At 41.2% G+C, this 22330-nt stretch overlaps 1 protein-coding gene and 1 long non-coding RNA gene across 3 annotated transcripts in view; one reads left to right on the top strand and one right to left on the bottom strand.

Moving 5' to 3' along the window:
• SALL1 (spalt like transcription factor 1) overlaps positions 1-22330 on the bottom strand; it is an 86909-nt gene that overhangs the window by 34000 nt on the left and 30579 nt on the right. The gene's annotated exons all lie outside the window — the stretch shown is intronic.
• The window catches only part of LOC138788238 (uncharacterized), a 67603-nt gene that overhangs the window by 18634 nt on the left and 26639 nt on the right, over positions 1-22330 (top strand). The window contains exon 4 of the long non-coding RNA XR_011362566.1: positions 7597-7728. This is a non-coding gene — a long non-coding RNA (uncharacterized lncRNA). The remainder of the gene's footprint in view (positions 1-7596; positions 7729-22330) is intronic.

Below are 22330 nucleotides of genomic sequence, written 5' to 3'. Positions count from 1 at the left end.
ATACAAAACAGTTTACAACTTTCAAAGTTCAAAATTTGGAAAAATCCATTAAGTTATGGATTTTTTTTTATATTCTGTGCTCTATTAAAGTCAATGGGAAATTGGCCGTTAGTACACATACCATATAAAATAACAGCCGTAATTGACTGTGACCGCCCAAATCATGAACATGCTCATTACTTTTTTTTATCAGTTCACACATTCTTTTATTTTCACAGAAAATTAAGGCAGTATTTTGCTTTTGTTCTACTGTTTGAACATAGCCCTATAGTTCATAGAAGTTACGGAAAAAGGCAACCCAGTTATGGATATGCTGTCAATATTTGGTGTTGGAATACCCTTTGCATTAAAAAACAAAACAAAAACCACAAGAATATTCTGTACTCAGTTTTTTTTTTGCCCTCTTTTAGATTTTGCTATGCTTATAAAAAAAATTGCAGAGCACAAAAGATTCATTTGGTATTTTGGTTTCCCCATATGGCGCATGAACTTCCGGCAGCCAAAGAGTTACCGCCTTTGTTCTTTTACAGAAAGAACACTTGAATATTACTTGCTTGCTTCTTGTCAGGTCCTAAAGGTGATTTCTGTTCTTCGTTGCCAGAAAAACTTTGAACTGATCAAAACACAGCTGCATAGATGTGCTTGATCCTATAATAGGTGCCACTGTGCCTGGCTGTATCTGCAGGCACCTATGAAAATAGATACATATAATTAGGGAGACAGATATCATATGCATGCTAATTCAGCTTCATGTAAAATGAATTATAATGCAGCAAGGTTTTATTTAGTTAAACCTTGATTTTAATAAGACGAATATAATTCACCTTGGCAATTGTGTCTTTTCCAAAACAAATGCTTCCATTGAAATTACTGCATTGCATGTTCTAATTATTTCTCTATGTGTTTTTTTTTTTCAACACAATCTCGCCTTTGTAACTCTTATAATAATGTGTGCTCTTTCAATTTCCCTGTTAAATACCCATTTTTTCTTGATATGTATATATTTTATTAGCGAGCATATTTTTAGAATACCCTACATTAGCTTAAAAAAAGGAAGAAGTAAAACGCACTTAATTCTGTTATATATACTAGTGTAAAGTAGCTAATTATTGCATTGGTGAATAAGTCAAATGTAGAATTGTAATGGAGTAATTTGCATGGGATATGCTAGATATTACCATATATAAGAACCGATATAAGGCCAATGTATCAGGAAGCCATTATAATCTGACAATTATGTGTAGTAGATATCAGCTTCCTCCTATAAGGAATGGCAGTGGTTAAGTGTTCCATGAGAAAAATATCCATGTCTTTCCACATAAAACTACTGACGCACAAAGTTACAGTATTAGGCCATATTCACACATGGCGAAAACAACGGTTGTTGTGTGACACGGCCATGTTAAACAACGGCCACTGTCTTAAATGTTCACCGATACTGCGGCCAGGTGAACTTCACTTTATTTAAATTGGAATGTGGGCACATTCGGGGTGCCCGAGCTCTAATTTGCCATAGCCCACAATGTAAAGTATGGCCAGAAGCTGTGCTTTACATTGTAAGTACAGGCAATTTTGTATGGCCTCTGTTCACTGAAAGGCAGCAACACAAAGTAGACCTGTCAGTTATTTTGCGCAGCTGCAGAGAACCACGGCCATAGTGTATACAGTGTGTTTACACTACGGCCGTGATTACATACACTGTAATGTAATTGATCAATGTCATTAAACAACGGCCGTTGTTTAATGCCAAAATACAGTGAGTGAACATGGCCTAAGGTTGAAACCAGTCTATGATTATGTATTACGGATCAGTACATCATTGATCCAAAACAAAGCCATGCCCCTTTATCAAAGGGAATATTTGTTCCTAGCCTTGTGAACTATCATATTTTGATTTATGATAAATCTCTATTTTTATGTGAGGTCAAAGCAATAATTATTGTTTGCTTTGCTTGGATATTGTTTCTTCTTCAGCACTCTGAAATAGTTGAGAAAATTACTATCAATGATCTTATGTGTATGGCATTGTACCTAAGGTGTATGTGCCAAACAGGCAACTCCTGATGGTTCTAAAGAGCAGATGAACAGTAGGTATGAGCTCAGGTGGTCCGTTTGCCTTTGAATCTGTTCAGGACTAAGACTCTCTAACAGTACCATATAGTAGAGAAGAATACCACCAGCTTAAGAGACCTTGCACCATTATCCTTTATATGGGATGGTAAGCAGTGAATCTGCCAAACCTAACTTTTGAAAACTTTGCTCCTCTCTACTGCTCAGTATATGTTGCAAGCTATCCAGAATTAGAAAAAGCACAGATACTTTCTTGCGAAAACAGTGCCACCCCTGTCCCAGGTTGGGTGTGGTATTGCAATTCAGCTTCATACACTTCAGTTAAAATGAACTGCAAAACCACACCCAAACTGAGGACAAGAGTGGTGCTGTTTCTGCAGTAAAGTTGACACGTTTTTCTAAGCATGAATAATAGAGATGAGCAAACTTTTAAAAAGTTCGGTTCGCCAAATTGGTGTAAAATTCGTGTTCACCTGAACTGAACTGTAAACGAACTGGACTAAAACATCTAAACTTTTGCAGCTGCACTACTGGGACTATTTGGGCTCCTTTGCAGGAAAAAACGCATACAAAATGTACGTTCTTTCGCAGCAAAAATATTTTTAATGTGCCATTGATTTCAATGGGAGAACTGCTCTCTCGAGTGTTTCTGCCTACATTCTTGTGGCAAGACCACGCTGAAAAATGCATCAAAACCTTTGGCATAAAAGCATGGTGAACACCAATAGGGAACTGTGTCTATGACCCTGTGTTTCCACCTCTAGAGGAAAGTGAAACTAGAGTAGAGGAAAGTAATGTGCAGGAGGCAGTTCCACACAAACCACCACAACAGTCATCATACTAGGAGTCAACATGGAGCACAGGCACTTATGTAAGTGGTGCTTCATGGAACCAGCTTTTTGGTCTCCAGCTTTCCCGAGCACGCAGTAGACCCACTGAGGCTGTGTGGCTTTCCTGAGCATGAAGCAATACTCCTGAGGCCATGCAGCTTTCCTGAGCATGCAGTAGACCCACTAAGGCTGTGTGGCTTTCCTGAGCATAAGCAATCCTCCTGAGGCCATGCAGCTTTCCTAAGCATGCAGTAGACCCACTGAGGCTGTGTGGCTTTCCTGAGCATGAAGCAATTCCCCTGAAGCCATGCAGCTTTCCCGAGCATGCAGTAGTCCCACTGAGGCCGTACAGCTTTCTTGAGCATGAAGCAATCCCTCTGAGGCCATCCGCCTTTCCTGAGCATGTCCCACCTCGGTAGTTTTGGTTTCTTAAGCGTGCAGAAGTGCCACTGAGGCCACTATGCTGGTGTAAGACCCCTTATAGAGCCCTAAGAGGCAACTTCTCCTGCATCATCTCCCCCTAGTCCACCTTTGTTGCAACAGATTAGGAAACAACAGTAGTTGTACGTGAGAAGACTTGTGGAGCATCCATACCCGGGTGTAGTAGGTGATCCATTGAGGAAGGCAATTGTGCAGGAGTTTGACAAGGTGAATAGGTATGGCTTTCTGAGGGGCATCCTACATAGGTGTACCGTGTTTGTGAACAGGTGGTCTGTAACAAAAATGTATGTGTATTGGGCCCCTTTACGCTACAAAATGGCGTCTTCGTCACATACTACATGCCCCCCAATATGGCTAATCCTTAAACCACACCAGAGTTTGAAAGTAATGCTGTTTTGTGGAAGAAAGAGGCCATATTTTTCTAATCCTGGATTACCCTTTTAACTAATTTGTTTTAAAGCGATTGTACCACTTTTGTATTTTACATGAATAGACTGGTGTCTGTAATCTATTACTGAGCACCGACTGGGCATGAAGCACTGGGGGTGGGCCTGGCGGCCCCCAGTGTGACGGAACCCCCTGCCCTCTATGACACAACTGAGTAGAATCAATGACACTGCAACACAGCGTGGAGATCATCACACTGGGGGCTGGCAGGCCTGCCTCTAGTGCTTTATGCCTAACTTGTGGCTGGCAATAGATTGGCGCCGTGTTCAGGAACCAGGCGGCAGGTAAAAAAAAAAGGACTGTGGCACTGGCATCCCCGTGTTGGCGCCAGTCTGTTTATGTAAAACATAAAAATGCAATGTACTAGTGATATTTTTGTTTTAATGCACCCTCTCTGGACTGGGGATTGGACAGTACAGTGATGTACTATCTGGTTAGGTTCTTTTTAAGGTAGTGTGATTCATAGTCAGGGTCGGCATCAGCACCCGGCTTACCTGGGCAAGTGCTGGGGCCCACAGCATCCCTAGGGGCCCAGTCGTGCCAAGGCTGCTTTCATTCCTCACTTAGACTGACTGGAGGTAGGGAACATTCCCCTCCCTGTCCAGCCAGCCAGCATCTCCTCTGTGCTGCAGATCAGTGCCATCAGCACTCCCTGCACCTTTCTGCCCTGGCCCAGACCTGATTAGAGGAGGCCAGAGCAGCAGAGCAGCTCAGCTCCTGGGCCAAGGGACTTGTGAGTGTACAAAGGGGGAGTGGGGCAGTGTTTTGTGGAGTGTTTAGGGGCCATGTGACTCTCCAATTGCTGCAAAACTCCAACTCCTATCATGCATTGCTAGCAGGACATGATTGGAGTTGTAGTTTGATATTAACTGAACAGTCACAGTTGGGAAACAGTGATTTGTGGGACTGTATATTAAGTGTGGTGCTCCCTAACATACAACTTTCCAATTGCAGAAAAACTACAACTCCCACCATGTACTGGTATCAGGACATGATGAGAGTTATAGTTTGACAACCACTGAAGAATCACTTGTTGGGAAACACTGATTTGTGGGACAGTTTATTAGTGCCGTGTTCTCGAACATGTGACTTTCAAGTTTCTGAAACTACAACTCCCACCATGCATTGCTGGCTGGGCATAATGGGAGTTGTAGTCTGGCAACAGCTGAAAAGCCACTGATTGGGAAACAAAGATTTAGGAGGGCAGTTTATTTAGTGCAGTGTTCTCCATCATGTGGCTCTCCAGTTGCTGCAAAACTATAACTTCCATCATCCACTGCAGGCAGGACTTGATGGGAGTTGTAGTTTGGCAACAACTGTCAAGCCACTGGCTGGGAAACACAGATTTATGGGGACGATGGCACAATTTATCTAGGGGGGCAGTGGCACAGTTTATTGGGGGGGCAGTGGCACAGTTTTTAGGGGGGCAGTGGCACAGATAATTGGGGGGCAGTAAGAGTTTATTGTGGGGAGGGGGGAGTAGTGGCACAGTTCATAAGGGCAAAGTTCTTTTTGTACAAAGAGAGGGCCTTACTACAGATTGAAGCCCAAAGGGGCTCATCTACAGATTAGTGGCAGAAAGGAGGCCTAACTGCAGATATGCGCACTAAGAGGGGGCACAACTACAGAAAGGAGTAATAAGGGGGGGGGGGGCTCAACTACAAATGGGGTCCTAACCACAGAATAAGACATAAAGAAAGGAAATAACTTTAAAGGCACAAAGAGGGTCCTGTTACTGTTAGGAGCTTGTATAGAGGAAGGTGTTGAAGTGCCTAGGATGTTTGTGTGGCAGAGAGGGGCATCTATAGGAGGGCTACACAGAAGGGGACCAACTGTTTTACTGTCACCACGTGAGTGGTCCACAAAGGGGCCCGCTGAGGCTCTGTTGCCCAAGGGCCCGCAAAACCCTGGAGCCAGCCCTGTACATAGAGCACCCACAGATGAGAGGAAGATAGATATGAATGATTTTTTCCCCCCATACTATTCTATATACTATATAGTACTATATACTGTTTTTCCCATGGTGATAACAAGCACCAAAACTGCTCATCCCCCTTGCTCAGTACAAAAACACATTGACCTGTTTATTGGGCGGGTAGCTATCTGCCAAATGATCATTCAGTAGCCATCAATATTACATCTATGGTTAGGTGGCCTCCACAAAATATGCCACTGCTATTACCAAGGGTTTCTTTGACTCTTCATTCATGTAAAGGTCACTTTCCCCTCCCAACAGATACATTGATTGACCTTTTGTATTCACTTTGTAAAAGATCTGTACAATCATTGTAATATGCATCAGTAGTCACTGCCCCAACCTGATGTGAACATCAAAGGCTTTTGTCATCTGGAACATTTTCTAATAGTGACTACTTACATCTGGAATATTTGCCTAATTTCTCTATCATTAACTCCCATTTCAGCTTATATGTGGTTTCTCACTAAGGCAGTAAATAACTTATTTTCCCTGGGGAGATTGTTATAGTGTGGTTCCATACATACTAGACTTAAGGTCTCACATATGAGTCAATAAGCAATTTTATGTTATGTTTTGAGCTATGAAGGTTTTTTTTATATCGCTTCCTGCATTTTAACCAGGAGACTTCTGCTTTTCTGGTTAGTGTGCATTGACAATCAATTGAAGGTTAACTGTTTTATCTATGTGAATGCTTTGAAAAGTCACTCTGATATCAGGTGCTTTAAAGGAAAATTGTCATCCTATTACTCAGAGCCACAGGTAAATCTCTTCAGGTTCCCTTGAGAAATAATGTAAATCTGTTACCCATCATCATAATAATTCATATAATTATGTTTCAAAGAATAACTTGTAAGCCACACTACTCATATTGTAAATTCTTGTAAATCTGCCACTGAGTGTACTGCACATCTCTTACATACATGCTCAGGTGTCAGGACCCAGGTGTGACTGCTACCAATGCAACCCCCAATCTACCCCACCCCCACACGCTACCGCTGTAACCTGTAAGCCTGTATAGCTATAATTCTGAAAGAAGACAATCTTTACTACATATACTTAAAGGGGTTTTCCCATCTCAACTAACATAATAAAACTTAAAGGACTCATGAAGTTAAATATCTTTGCAAATACATTCACTTAGCAATAGTGATGAGCGAATAGTGAAATATTCAAATATTTTCGATATTCGTACGAATATATCCCCGATATTCCAATATTCGATCCCATTAAAGTCAATGGGAACAAGTATTCGTTTATTGAAAAACATCTATTCAACCACTTGGAGGAAAAAAACAGAAGTAGGGGGATTTGAATGTTTATCGAATATTTTTCAAATATTTGGCGCACTATTCGATAATATTTGATAGATCAAATACCTTACTATTCGATCGAATATCTAGTCGATCAAACAGTATTCGCTCATCACAGTACATATAATCTATCTATCTATCTATCTATCTATCTATCTATCTATCTAGTCAAATGATTCTGCATATCTCAGGAGGCCATACCAAGAAACTGTAAATGGTGTGTACTCAGGGCACCCCAAGGCCCTATTGGCTACAGGTCCACTTCAAGGGGGGTGGTCAATAATTGGCTGAACAGGGGATCGAATATTAAGTCAATTATTGGCTAAACAGGCCATTTATGGTATCATCCTGTGTAGAAGACCGAGCGATCAGCTGACAAACTGCTTGGTAGTTGGAATATCATATGTAAACAAGACACATGCTGCAGACAATAATATAAGTGAACGGCTGTACAAATGATCCAGAGATTGTTCATGCAACCTTACCATCACCCTGACATGTTTAAATTCTGTTTCTATAGATCTACCAACCACATCTACTGGACGTTTATTCAAGCATCTACTACTCTTTCAGAGGAAAAAAAAATCTCATATTGCTCTTGGTCTTTCCCCCAACCAACCACCAACCTCCAATTGTGTCCCTTGTTCTAATGGTCAGTATGTTACTTAAAACATTTCCCTTTTTGAAGCATTTTCTAGACAAAACTGATTGCAGTGTTCCATGTCTCACTAGAGATCTATACAGCCGGATCTCAACCTCCCTCTTCTTACTGATTGTACTTCTAGCTATACCCTACCACCTGGCAGCACTAGTGAATTATTTCGAGGCTGTCAGAAATTATTACCCCTAAATCCTTCTCTTCTGAAGTTTTTACTAACACAGAACTGCTGATATGACACTGAGAAAATAGATTGCTTCTCCCAAAGTGCATTATTTTCCATTTGGAAACATTGAACTGCGGTTCTCATTGCTTTGACCACTTATTTAGTAAGGTAAATTATTTTCCATATTACAGGCACCTTAAAAAAACATCAACCCTATTACACCCTTTTGCGCAGGGGCGTAGCTAGGATTCATGGGGCCCCATAGCAAAAAACTGCTCAAGGCCCCCACTCCCCTAGACACAACACAAAGTACTGCATATATATATATATATATATATATATATATATATATACTCAGTGCTCGGTGACCAAAAACTAAAATCTCTTGTGACCAGAGGCAGAAGCAGCTAGGAAAGTGATTGGCAGAGCAGAGAGACAATGGCTGTTTGCTCTGTCAGTCCACTGTACTTAACCATCAGGGCCCATTAGGAGCAGGAGCAGACTCCCTTCTCCTTAACCCCTTATGTAGTGCAGTGTGTAAGTGACACAAACTTCACTTACATGCTGCAGCACAAAAAAAAAAAAGCGTTAAGAAGGAAGAAAAGGAGATCTCTGCTTCCCTGCTGGTGCACTGATAACCCTGATCACTCTGGTACATTTTCTTACTTGATTGCAGCAGCAGCTGGAGAACAGAGGTTAGGGGTTATCAGAGCAGTGAAGCAGAGATCTCCTTGTCCTCTGCATATTATCTTGTAGCATGTTAGTGAACACTGGAACACCTATACACTGCAGTACATAAGGGGTTCAGCAGAAGGACACAGGAGACTCTTATCTTCCCTGTGCATGCCCGGTCCCCCCTCCTGCATGGGCCCCATAGCAGCTGCCTACCCTGCCTCTATGGTAGCTACGCCACAGCTTTTGTGCCAATGGCAAATAGACAAACCATACCTACCAAATCTTCTACTGTATGTCGCTTACAAATGTTTGTATTTATACTAACCTATTTAGAATTCATACTAACTCTTTTTTTTATTTTTGCAGCTATAAGATAATATCTGCCACATATTTATTCATAGTTTATAAATCTTTGCCAGAGTATTTATATGCAGTACTGGGGCAATCCACAAACCGTGCATGTTATTAAAAAGTTTTATACCACAAAACTTTTGTTTGCTGCAGTAGTTTTTTTCTTGTTTTGTTTGCCCTGTGATTTGCTTTGGACGGACTTTAAATGGTTGCATATGATTCTTACTGTGCCTATGAACGGAAGGTGTTTATCATACTAGACCAGGCACACTTCCTTTACTTCGATAACAAACAATCTAAGCTCACATTGTATGTCCATTATGCATAATTAGCTTTTTGATTAGACCAATTCTCTTATGAAAATCATGCTCTATTTCACATTATCATTTCCTTCACTGTCTACTGTCTAGGCTATTATGGTTTTCCAAATGACTCGGATGCATTCCCTTAGTTCTGTGGGTGGGGACATCTGTCTTACAATCTTAACATCTTTTTGTTAACTACAAGCAGATGGTTATGTTGATCATCTTGTCACTTGGTGGTCTTTATAAATCTACTCTCAGATATGGAAAAGAAATATCTATATACTTGTATGTGATTACATATTGCCATGAACTCAGCCCCCAACTTCCCTACAGGGGCCATTAAGGGAAACAATAGTCTAAACCAGCATATCTTGGCTGTGCCTTATCTAAGATGTCAGCAACATCTCCTTAAGGCCCTATTCCACCAACAGATCTGACGACAGATTATCTTCCAAAGATTTGAAGCCAAACCCAGGAGTGGATTTGAAAAGAGGAGAAATCCAGTCTTTCCTTCATGACCTGATCTCTGTTTATAGTCTGTTCCTGGATTTGGCTTCAAATCTTTGGCAGATAATCTGTCGTCAGATATGTTGGTGGAATAGGGCCTTTAGTTTTTTAGTGCCCTTTTATGTACAGAATGAGAGCTGGTCTAGTAGATTGGCACTAATTTAAGGAACCTTTTATGCAGCTCAATCATTTAGCAGACAGGGCTACACTGAGCTGCAGCATGCATGCCTCTAACCTACCCCACTCTTATGTGTTCTGCATGCTTTATGTATATGGCTTGGCTTTCACCAATGAGCCTTGTAAATCAATCATGCAGGACACAGCAGGGTGGGGGAGGTTGGAGGCATGCATGCTGCATCTCAGTACAGCCTTTACAACTCTTAAGCTTTTAAGGAAAACATGACTTATCTTAGCAAACAGCCATCAGCTAGGAGTCTGGTAGCCAGTGTTTTATCACCCTATGAAATATCTGTTATATCAGAAGTTCTGAGCATGATATAGATTTGACAGATTCTCTTTAAGGATAGATTCATTCTGCGAGTTTCACAGCAAATCTGCTGCAGTACTCATTACCATTAGAATCAATGGCCCTGCATTCTCGCAGAGGATTTAAATTCCGGTGTGAGAATGTAGTGGCGGCTTTCTTTAACTATTTCAATGCCATGCCAGTAAAATAATAAAGACACAATGCTTACCATTTCCCGTACCTCTGGTGCGCTCCCATCTACTTCTTTGAGTCCCGGGTCACTTACAGTCTGCCCAGCCAATTACTGGCTGTGGTGGGACAGTGAAGTGATTGGCTGAGCAAACTGTCAGTGAGCCAAGAACCAAAGAAGCTGATGGGAGTACACGTGTAAGCATGGTGTTTTTATTATTTAAAGTAGTTGCCACTAAAACCTACCTCTACATTCCCAAAGTGAAATTAAAGGAGAAGCATGGCGTTTTCTAAAACCTTCAGAGGGGGGCGGGGAGGGGGAACTGATCACAATTACTAACTTACCTCTCTTCGTGCCCGCGGTGAGTGGTGGTAGTGTCCGCGGTACCCCCGCCGGAAGGCCTGCCCCGCCTGCTGAACTGGCCGCTCAGTCAATCAGTGACTGGAGTGGCTTCCCACCCCAGTCACTGAATGGCTAAGCAGCCAGTCCATCAGCCGGGTCCAGACATGGTCACCCTGAAGATCCCAGAGCCCGACTGGGGGGGGGGGTTCTGCGGCCAGTCCCATTTCTCCCCAAGGGCACAAGGAGAGGTAAGTTAGTAATTGTGATCAATTTCTCTCCTCCCCCTGAAGTATGCCAGGTTTTAGAAAGTGTTACTCCTTTAAAATTCTGGGGCCATCGATGTTCATGTTAACAACTATTTCAGCAGATTTTTGCGATAAGCGTGTAATCTGCTGCGGACTCGCTATGTGTGAAACTACCCTAACTCTGAAATTCTTTTTTCTTCCTTTTTTTTTTTTTTTTTTTTTTTTTTTTTAATGACCAGCAAACTATCCTAACACAAAGTGATTACTTTTATTCAAGGGTATCAGACTAACAGGTCTATGACCCAGTACCTGACCCTATAGCCCTAAACTGGTGCAAGCCACAAACTACTGCCATACAAATAGGTTTTCACATCTCTTTTATGCGGAATTTTCCACATATTCAAAAGATTTTCATTTCCATTTTTCATGGCTCACAATATTAGTATCACATTAACTCCTAATTGACTAGTTGCACAAACTCAATTTGTAGGTGTGAACTCTACTTAGTTACATCTATTAGTATTGTGACGCTAATGTGTCTTATTTTCACATAATAAACTGTTATGCTTTTTGCCTCTGATCGTAGCCGTTTCATGGGTGATATAAAAACATGTAAATACATATTCCGAGTGCAGATGAATTTTAATATTACAGCAACAGATGGCTGTGTAATTACAGCTCCCATTACCGGCACATAATTAAACGCTACCTGTGTGATTTAACTACATGCTTTGTACAGGCTATTTTGGTTCTGTAAATTATTTTTCTAGCAAGATATCTCAGTTTACCTGACAAATGCTTTGAAGTTATACGCTAAGTCTTTTTTGAAAACCATTGCAGATTGAAAAGGAGGGGGAGTGGGGGATGGGGGAGCACCATTAATTATTGAAAGGTAATTATGTGGAAAAATATGTACAAAATCAACAAACATATTTCTTTGAGGAAACATGACACCGATGGCAAAATATGAAAAGGAAGGCAGAAAAAAACTGTGACAAAGAAGGCACAGTTATAAATCATGACGTATCAGGTTAGTCATAATTACAGATCCATCTACAATACTACTAACATTTATAGGAAAGAAGAGAACACTTATACAGATTTAATTGTGTTCTGATTGAGCTTGACTTTTGTCCCCATTGATGTTTCCCCGCTGTTTAGTCCCTCATGTTGAGAGTAGCAGACATATCACTGTATGGCACAGGGTTGTCAAGCCCTGACAATGTTTATTAGTCATACAGTAGTATCAGTGCAGGCCTATACAGGCCTATGCAGGTCTAGATACTGATGCAGAGGAAAAGTTATGGCACTAAGCATTAGTCTGTGGTATTGCTGTATAGGGAGATGAGATGAGAGGACCTTGAGTATGCTTGGGTTATTCCGAACTCGAACTCTCTACATTTGATTACCGGTGGCTGAAGAAGTTGGATGCAAACGTAAGGCTGAATTCAACTTTTGGATTTGGACAAACCAGAGCACGCTGTGTTGAATCTGTGGAACAGTCTACCCCAGGATGTGGTCACAGAAAAAACAGTGGAGTGCTTCAGAATAGGCTTAGACAAGTTCTTAGACCAAAATAACATTAATGCATATGTATAGAACCTACCCATCACCCACCCCCCTTCCCTGTATCCATCCCCTCCTTGTATAACCCCCTTCCCTGTATCCATCCCCTCCTTGTATATCCCTCTTCCCTGCATCCATCCCCTCCTAGGTTGAACTTGATGGACATTTGTTGTTTTTCAACCGTAATAACTTTGTAAATATATGTAACTATATGCTTGAGGTTCTCTCTAGTATGGAATATTAGGTGGAGTTATCTAGACAGTGAGTGTGCTGGCTTTGAGTGTTGGCTAGCAGGCTGATTGCAAACGACTGAAGGGTTTACATAAAACCAAAACCACCAACAGACGATTTCAGCAGTGGACAGGATGACTAGCTACTTTGCAACCAACAGCAAGGCCCATTCTTCTAATCATACAGAGTGGACTAGTGGGGTAAAAATTAACACATTAAAGAGAACTTCACTTCCATCTGGATGCAGTCTAATTTAAATGTTTAGTAAATGCCGCGTGCTCGGGTTTGAGTTGGGCCCATCGCTATTTATCACACTTTGACTTGGGGACCATATTACTGAGTAATATGATCAGTGAAATGTAGTCTTATAGTGGCCATATGGAGGCACAGAGCAATTGCACTTTTATGTGACAGGTGGAATCCCCGAGAGTTGAATATAGGCCTGACTAGCTGTAGAACAGTATCCAGTATCAGCATAGTGGACTGAAAGCCAACAGTACCTTTGGCAAAACCTAATTGGGTTGGGAATTTGGCAGATATCGAGGCCTTTGACCCCAGTTTAGGGTGCACTTATGGCACAGTTTAATAAAGTATCTTGCTTTTTCTAATGCAGTTATACTTTGCCTTCCTTTAGGATCCACTGCTGTGTTTGGCTCAGTGGGTAGACCTGATGGTCATTCATTCCTGAAGAAAACTCCTTTCAAAGTTCATGCTCCAAGGTCCTTCTTACTGCTAGTGTAGGGATGCGTGTCATGTGATACTTATTAGCCAATAAAAAAGCAGGGCTGCAAACAAAACAAGCATAATGTACCAACTCTTTATTGTTGCTTAAGAATTTAAGAGTTATTTATATTGGCAACAGCATATTTGGGCAGGATCATCTATACAGCAATCTATAAAATGTATAGGGGCAGCCGATAGCATTGCCTAGTGGATCAGTGTAACTCACTATATTTATTTTACATGGGACAACCTTGTGGCAGGTTCTAAGATTATTCAGCTGAAAACTTTTTTTTTATAGCTACCCCATAAACCTACATGTATGAGTAGGCTAAGGTGAGATCACTAACTTCAAGACACCTCTCTTGGCATTGCTTCCCTGATGGGGAAAATTAGGTAAATTATATTAGGTAAATTATATATTTTAATAAGCGCTGCGGAATCTGTTGGCGCTATACAAATAAATATTATTATTATTATTATTATTATTATTATTATTATTATTATTATTAAAGGTGGGGCTGTCCAAATAAACAATAAATTATTATAGCTGAAATTATTGGGACTACTATATATATCTAATGTGAGCTTAAAATTATTTTATATTTATTACCATCCAGAATGACATCCAATATATTGTGACAAGTACCATATAGTGGCAGTGTTCTGCCTGTATTCAGCACAGCCATCTAAAGCTAGTGAGCACTTGGCCTTTTTGCTCATACTTTGATCAACTTTATGTTATTACCCCTGGTTTTACATTTTTGATGTTGTGTCTAACACGACCTATGCTATATCTCATGCGAAATATACTGTTCGTATCCCTCACTATGATGCTTATTTTGTTCTTTAATTTATTACAGGTCAGTATTTTATGTGTCATTTTGACTCTTGATTTGTATACATTCTATCCCCATTATGTGTAGTTTCTATACATGGCCAAACTGATATACTTACCCATCAACAATTAATTGAAGTGGACCATAAGTTTTGTTCCTTTCACATGAAATGAAAGTAGGACCAAAGCGTTGTAACAAGGTCATATAACTTTACAGGATACAGGAACACATCTCTACTTTTATGGCCAGTCCACATTGTTCAGTAATTTTATTTAGCATTCAGCATTAACGTGCTGTTTGAAGTATGTAAGATTTCAGCTAGAAAGGCTTACATTATTATTTAATAGCAAGCGTGAGATAATTGAGAACTGTGCTGGTCCAGTCGACCAGGCAGGCACTTTAAACAAACCACATTTATTGTAATGTCATAAAACTTGCATTTGCCCTTAAACAATCCCATTTGGCTTTCAGATGTAAGATATAGAACATACAGAATTCGGACCCCACTGATCTATAAAACTTCCCTTGTCATGATAAGCTACACTCATGTAATAGGTAGAATGTTACTACCATAAAAAAGAGGATGGAAAGGGGAAAACTACTGGTTAAAAATATTCAGCTAATAAATACTTAATAAAAGGATATCAAATATTTTTGTATTGTTTTGGGCAATGTGATAATCTATTTGTCCATATTTACTATACTAAGTCTCTTAGAGAAGTAGCTGGTCAGGGCAGCTGTAACAACTTAATAATTGAAAGTACTGTCAATAGCCACTCACCTTCAATTTCTATGTTAAACCGCTAAATTTAGTCACAACAAAGTACTTTTAGGGTACAAACACACTAGGCGGATCTGCAGCGGGTTTCTCCCTGCGGATTAGCAGCAAGATCCGCTGCGGAACCCTGCCCTGTACAGTCTATGGGCATGCAAACTCGCATCAGGATGCACATCCCGCTGTGAGTTTTTCAGCAGCCCGTTAACCCCCGGCCGCGGGAGCCTATACTTCACCTGGTCCCTGCTCTGTCTTGCATTTGGGGCTCCTGGTGTCTTCACGTCCTGCTCAGCCAATCAGTGCTCTGGGGCAGGGCTGCACACTGATTGGCTGAGCGGGACGTGCCGGAACCCCTGAAGCAACCCGGAGCGTGGACCAGGTGATGTATAGGCTCCAGCGGCTGGGGGTTTAATGGGGCGGGCTGATGACAAACTCGCAGCGGGATGTGCAGCCCATAGACTGTACAGGGCAGGGAGTTTGTCTGCAGCGGGAGTTTGTCTGCCCATTGACTGTACAGTGCAGGGATCCGTAGCGGGTCTCACTGTGAATTTGCAGCGAGAAATCCGCTGCGGATACGCCCAGTGAGTTTGTACCCTAAGATAGAATATTATGTAGTTGCCACTAGTAGTTGGGTATTTCTTCCACATTCTGCCCCAGCTGCGGGCTGAAGCATGGACATTGGTGGCCTACAGATTGATGCCTGCAACTGGGGGAGGCTGGCAGAGGTATTTTCAGTGGCAGGGAGAAGCAGCGGTGGCAGTTGAATGCTATGGCCAGAGTACATAGGGAGGGTAGTTGGCGGGCTGGTGATAGGTGGCAGGAGGTTGGGCAGGCCGGGGCAGGTGACTGGCATGACAGAGAGAGGCAGCAGAAGCTGGTGGATGTTCCTGCCGGTGGACAGCTGTTGCATGGGGAGGGTAAGCAGCAGACTTCGCGGGCTGCTGATGAGTGTTGGAAGGTACCTCTGCCACATAATGTATATAATGTGTAATATAATTATGTAAATGATGTCTACATAGACAACTACCTGTCAACAATGGGAGGGAAAGAGCAGCATATTAGGAGAAGGAGGCAGGAGGTATCTATGTGTTAGTGCAAAGAAGGGGTCAGTGGAGCCTCAGTTTTGAGTCACAAAACATGGGAATAACCAGATATCCCTCTCTCCGGAGAAGGAAGCCCGTTGCCAAGGGGTGCCTTTCTAGTGGGGAGAGCACCAAACCACCCTGATACGTAGTCCCTCAGGTCCTCACTCTGTTTGGAGCTTTGGGACCTAAATAGGGAAACACCAAGGTGGCCCCTGTAAGTCAAAATCTAACTCTGTGGTGAGTATAACGACATAAGACAAGGGTTACCAAGACTAGGCATCCATCCACAGACTGCAGTTTCGGGGTATCTATGTGTTAGCATATGTAAAGTGCACTGTGGCCCAAGAAAGGTGGGTGATATTGTTGAATAAATGAGTTGGGAGGGAGTACAATAAATAATGTAACAGCTTGCCTAAAAAGATGTGTTTTGGGAAATTTAAAAAAATTGGGTATGCTGGGAATGAATCTAATTGTATTCCAAAGACCTCTAAGATGAGACTTAGAGATTTGTATTGTGGAAAGATGCTGCAGGGGTGATGTATAGTTGTCTATCATCAGGGTAAAGATGGTACAGAAAGCCAAAGGTGCTGACAGATTGTCTCATAAACAGCTGGTAGGACTGACTGTCTTTTATATATATATTTTTCATATTCACCTGCTGTCAGCAGTGTCATATTGCAAAATGGTATCATTCTGACCATGTCATGTTTAGAAACACAAAACTTATTGTTGTCTCTTATTGTTAGGATGACAGTGACACTATCAGGAAAACCTTTGGGAACTGTAACAAACTAATTCACTTATTAACTATTTAATGTCAGTTACTGCTTTACTGATACAGTAATATCAAGCTTGATGCTTTCCTGTTAGAGTGCAACCTTTAGAAACATTTGCAGGTAGACTCAGCTGCATTGCCATTGGCAGAGTGCCGTGGAAATGTCCCATGCATCAACCTGGGGCCTATTAGGGGCCCTTGCACACTAGGGAAATCACATGGATAACTTGCCGCACATTGCTCGCAGATTTCGCTGTCCACCCAAAGAATTGATATGTCAATTCATTAGTCGGACGACGGAATCTACCTGAGCCTAAAATTAAGCCTATGGGATGGTCAGATGTTCAAGCGGGAACGCGCGTGGAATCCGTGTCAAGTTTTTTGCGTCATTTCCGTTGTGAGCAAGGGGTCGGGGAGGCTGTGGGTAAAAAAAATAGCATCCTCTTTCCTCCATACGTGGATGTTATTTTTTTTTTTCACCCACCACCTCCCTGAGCGTTTTGATAAAATGGGTCCCGATAGAGTTTTCCTTTAATGTGCATGATGTTTGATCATTGCACAATGAAAAGGAGGCAGAACAAACTGCAAAAGTAATCAGCAGATCCCATATTACAACAGCCACTTTTGTATAATTGTTTATACAAATGTCATTTATAACAACATTTACAACAGAAAAAATTGTTTATACAAATGCCGTTTACAGACAGGTTATCAGAAAGATGCCACTGATTTTATATATATATATATATATATATATATATATATATATATATATATATATATATATTTATTTATTTATTTATGCTCTGTTTACATAAAATTGGAAAACCTCTTTAAGGTAAATCACATGACATCATCGTCATTGATAACTTTGTATAAGAGGTAAATTAGTTTGAAATCATTGACCTTAAGGCCGCATACGAGTCAGTGCCCATATCATCCACCTGTGTCCGCCCTTAATTCTTTACTAGCTATTAAAATATTTAGGTCTCCTTACCTATACGGCTGCTTTACATCTTCATTGTACGTTGATAAGATCTGCTATGTTCACATAATAAATATACTGTCTTAAAAATTATTTGTTGGGACTGAATGATTCTAACGCCCTTGATAATAGTGTCATTTATAATGTTTGAATAAAAACTTTTACAAAAGCAGTTAGACCACTTGAACAGGTTATTGCAATGGTATCAGAAAGGGACAACCTTTTTTTGTGTATAAACTTACAGTACATTATTTAGCCCAGTGAAGGCATGTTCATGATACTTTTTAGTCACCTGGAGTTGTGGTATTTTTTGCTGCAGGGATATCATATGAAAATTACTTACATTGATTACTATTAGAGATGAGCAAACCTCAAGCATGCTCGAGTCGATCCGAACCTGAACTTTCGGCATTTGATTAGCGGTGGCTGCTGAAGTTGGATAAAGCCCTAAGGCTATGTGGAAATCATGGATATAGTCATTGGCTGTATCCATGTTTCCAGACAACCTTAGAGCTTTATCCAAGTTCAGCAGCCCCAGCTAATCAAATACCGAACGTTCGGGTTCGGATCGACTCGAACCCGAATCCGGTTCGCTCATCTCTAATTATTATTCTAAGTAAAGATAATTTCTAATGAAAACATAAATAAATACATTTAGATTTCCTTAAGATAAATTCATATACATCACATTGGTTGAAGAATGTTCCAGGCATCTAAGGCCAATTCAAAATGTGTGATATGTAGGGCTGGGCGGTATACCGTGAAAATACCGATACCGTCACTGGCGTCGGTTAACCGACCTCAACTTTGCCAGGACGGTATCTGCGGTATTTTCACTTTCATCTCCCTGTCTGAGCCCTGATCCCTGCACAGGTTGGAGGATGTCTGTGTGCTGTGTATGCAGGGACGCACAGACAACACATAGGAGACTGCCACTGTGTGTCAGAGCGCCCCGCATCACCCGCCCGGCACAGCACAACAAAGCCGCCACCCGCCCGTCCCCGCATCCTCCAACCTCCTGGCGTGTCAGAGCGCGCCCCGCATCACCCGCCCGACACAGCACAACGGAGCCGCCACCCGCCCGTCCCCGCATCCCCCAACCTCCTGGCGTGTCAGCGCGCCCCGTGTCACCCATCCGGCACTGTACACCGCCCCTGCTCGTCTCAGCCAGTTCCCGCGGCCAGCACATGCCTCTCTCAGCACAGCACAGCGGAGCCGCCACCTGCACGTCCCAGCGCCCCCGCCACCTGCCCGGCCTCTCAGAGCATCACGGCCAGTCCCCTATGTGCTGTCTGTGCGTCCCTGCACACACAGCACACAAGACTTCCTCCAACCTGTTCAGCAACCCATGAGAAAAAGAGCAACGTTTGGCTTGAGAGAAGACCACGATTGTGGTCAGAAACGTCGCTGTTTTCGACATAAATGTAAAAAGGTGTAGATTTATTTACAAAGCAATTGGCATCTCTTCTAGGGATAGAAGAGATAGATAGATCTATCTCTCTATCTCTCTTCTATCTATGTCTATCTATCTATCTATCTATCTCCTATCTATCTATCTATCTATCTATCTTCTATCTATCTCCTATCTATCTATCTATCTCCTATCTATCCATCTCCTATCTATCCATCTCCTATCTATCCATCTCCTATCTATCCGTCTGTCTATCTCCTTCCTATCTATCTATTATCTATTGATCAATCAAGGAGATAGATAGAGATAGATAGAGAGAGAGAGATAGAGAGATAGATAGGCAGGAGACAGATAACTAGATAGGCAGGAGATAGATAGATAATAGATACATAGGAGATAGATAGATTGGTATGGCCAAGTGGGTGTGGCTTGTAAAAGGGGGCGTGGCTTACAAAGGGGCGTGCCATAGTTATCGTCCAATTATCGTTACCGCAGCTACATATGCGATAAACCGCGATATTGATTTAGGCCAATATCGCCCAGCCCTAGTGATATGTCCACATGATCCAGCCGATCTGCAGATCAATCGTCCTGAACTGAAAGCATTCTATGTATCTATGATGCTGTTAGGCACTTTTCACTCCAATGAGGGAGATTTATCAAACATGGTGTAAAGTGGAACTGGCCCATTTGCCCCTAGCAACCAATTGGATTCCACCTTTCATTCCTCACTCTTTAGAAAATGAAAGGTGGAATTTGATTGGTTGCTAGGGGCAACTGAGCCAGTTTCACTTTACACCATGTTTGACAAATCTCTCCTAATATTTTTATGGTGTCTAGTGCAGGTGTACGTCAGGGTTTAACAACAGCTAACAAGTTCCACAGCTAAAGCCCCTTTTCCACAGTAGAAATGCTCCGTTGTCCGATAAGTGACCCATGTAAAAATGTCAGCGATCAGCCAACAGGACATGTGTGGCCAATAGAAAAATATTTAAATGGCCGCAGAAGCAATACAGTGATTGTTTGTGCGGCCTGTTTGCATAATTGATCATGCCTTTTGAAGGGACTGTAATGGAGAGCTGATCTCACTGATTGGCGCTCACTTGTATCCTTGCATGGCCCTTTATGAATCCGTAACATGACTCTCGACGTGAGCAAGCAAAGATTTAATAAAACGTAGCTGGGAAACAACCAGGAAACAAATTTTCCTACCCCAGGAGATAAAGATGTGATGTGAACTAGCACCAAAACAATGTTAATCTTAGCCGTGGGACTGATCTCTAAGTTAATAGTTAATAATACATGGAAATATTGTTTTCTTAGAAAATACATTTTTTTTTGCTTAAAAAAAAATCTGAAAAAAAAAAAAAAATCTGAAATCTATCACTTATAAACCTTTACTGTACTTTTATAAGAAGCAGCCTGGATTTAGTTGTTGTGGCCTTTTAGATATCAGTAGAACATCAGCGATTCACGTCGCTTTATATAAATGTCAGACTATATTTTGTACAGTTTGTCAGGTTACAATGTACTTTCATCTCATCAAAGGGAACCATTATCTTTCATAATTGTTTCAATGTGCTTATTCCTGTTTTGTCACTGGCATTTGAATACCTTCTCATATGAGGATTTGGCAATGTAAATCCTAGGATGGGATACGCAACATTGCAATTTTATAAAATAGCACTCATTAACTGTTTATTTTCAAACACAAAATAGATGCAGCAGAAAAGGTTACTTCTGTATTTTTGTACGATCCGGCTACACTGATTTAGATTCACCTTGTTTTACAAATGCTTTTTCAGTAAAAATAATTGTAATTGTAATTGTAGACTAGTGTTACTTATTTCTTGTTATCATGTGGCCTTACCAATTATCCCATAGAGGCAACACTATTAAAAATTAATAGTGTGCTGCCAATAATTATATTACATGTACAACTCCAACAAAATCATCAAACATAACCTTCTATATGCCCCATCCAGGTGATAGCAAACTGCTCAGAGAGGTCCAACTCCTAAGATTCTAGGCAATGTTCGAAGGCTCCGTAGAAATTCAATTGAGCGGCGGTTGTGCACATACTGTGTGCTTCACTTATTTGTGGGATAGTTTCCCTCTGTTTCTATGATCAGGAGGGTTTCCAGTGATTGGAACTCCATTGATCAGCTTGCTATTCCTTAACTTGTGGATAGAGGATAACAATGTAAGTTGGGTTTGGGTATGCCTCTCTAAGCCGTGTTCCGATACATTGCACATGAGTAAATAATTACTTGAAAAATCATAGATAGCCATCCTCTTTATTGGGGAGCTCTATTATTGGAAAACAAGTTTCTTGAAGGCTGTGTACTAGGCATTATAAACGTTACTACAAACTGCATTTATATTAACTGTGAAAAGTCTATTAAGACCAGAAATACACAGACAATTTTAATTAGCCGCCCTGACCTGTGATCTCTTTATTATTCTGACACTGATATGTAGCCCAGGATAAAATAAAGTATATTTTATTAATTGCTGGGTAAGGTCATGATGTGGTTTGGGGATCTTTTACATACCAATATATGAGCATACGTGAAATTCTTAGGTGACAATTATGTCTCTCATTCACTCCATACACATGAATGCTTGGCATTCATGTGTTTTAAATTATTTGATAGGCATTTAGCCACTGCTGGACTGCACTGGCAGAAGTTTATCTCCCCAGGAAAAAAAAAAGGATCCGGCAGTTGAAATCCAACATGCCAAATCAAACTCTCCATCTGATATTATCTACAGGAAAGAGTAAGGAGGTCATAAACTTTAGGCAGTTGGCAAATCGTGCTGAGATTGGGTGGTTTGTCCAATATTACTTATATGTGTGTACATGGGCCTTAGGTTGCTAGTTGCTAGTCTTCACTTATGACTACTATCCTACTAGCTAGGGCTATGGATTATTTTTAAATGAAGTATTCATGTTTCTCTA

The sequence above is a fragment of the Dendropsophus ebraccatus genome, chromosome 4, assembly GCF_027789765.1.
Source record: "Dendropsophus ebraccatus isolate aDenEbr1 chromosome 4, aDenEbr1.pat, whole genome shotgun sequence".
Classification (NCBI taxonomy): Eukaryota; Metazoa; Chordata; class Amphibia; order Anura; family Hylidae; genus Dendropsophus; species Dendropsophus ebraccatus.
This window is presented reverse-complemented; position numbering and strand designations above follow the sequence as displayed.